Source organism: Crocuta crocuta, unplaced genomic scaffold (genome assembly GCF_008692635.1).
Source record: "Crocuta crocuta isolate KB4526 unplaced genomic scaffold, BGI_CrCroc_1.0 scaffold470, whole genome shotgun sequence".
NCBI classification, from domain to species: Eukaryota; Metazoa; Chordata; class Mammalia; order Carnivora; family Hyaenidae; genus Crocuta; species Crocuta crocuta.
The window spans coordinates 128,565-128,954 of record NW_027532412.1 but is presented as its reverse complement, the minus strand read 5'-3'; positions in this window follow the sequence as shown (position 1 = coordinate 128,954).

Genomic DNA, 390 nt, shown 5'->3' with positions numbered 1-390 from the left:
CGGGGTTCCTCCAACTCCTCCAGCCGCTGCTCACCTTCAGCAAGGTGTCCACTGTGGGGTTTGGCTGTTCGAAGTCCTTGCTTGCTCCAGCATCCTCTTCCGGGAACAACCCGAGGAGACAGTCCAGGTAGTAGTTGATACCCCAAATTCGCAGTTGAGGAAACCGGAAGACGTAAAACTAGTGGTTCCCGGGGTGCCTGGGTGGCTCAGTCGGTTAACCTTCCGCCTTCGGCTCAGGTCATGATCTCACAGTTCGTGTGTTCGAGCCCCGCGTCGGGCTCTGTGCTCACAGCCAGCTCAGAGCCTGGATACTGTTTCAGATTCTGTATCTCCCTCTCTCCGACCCTCCCCTGCTCATGCTGTCTCTCGCTCTCTCTCAGAAATAAATAA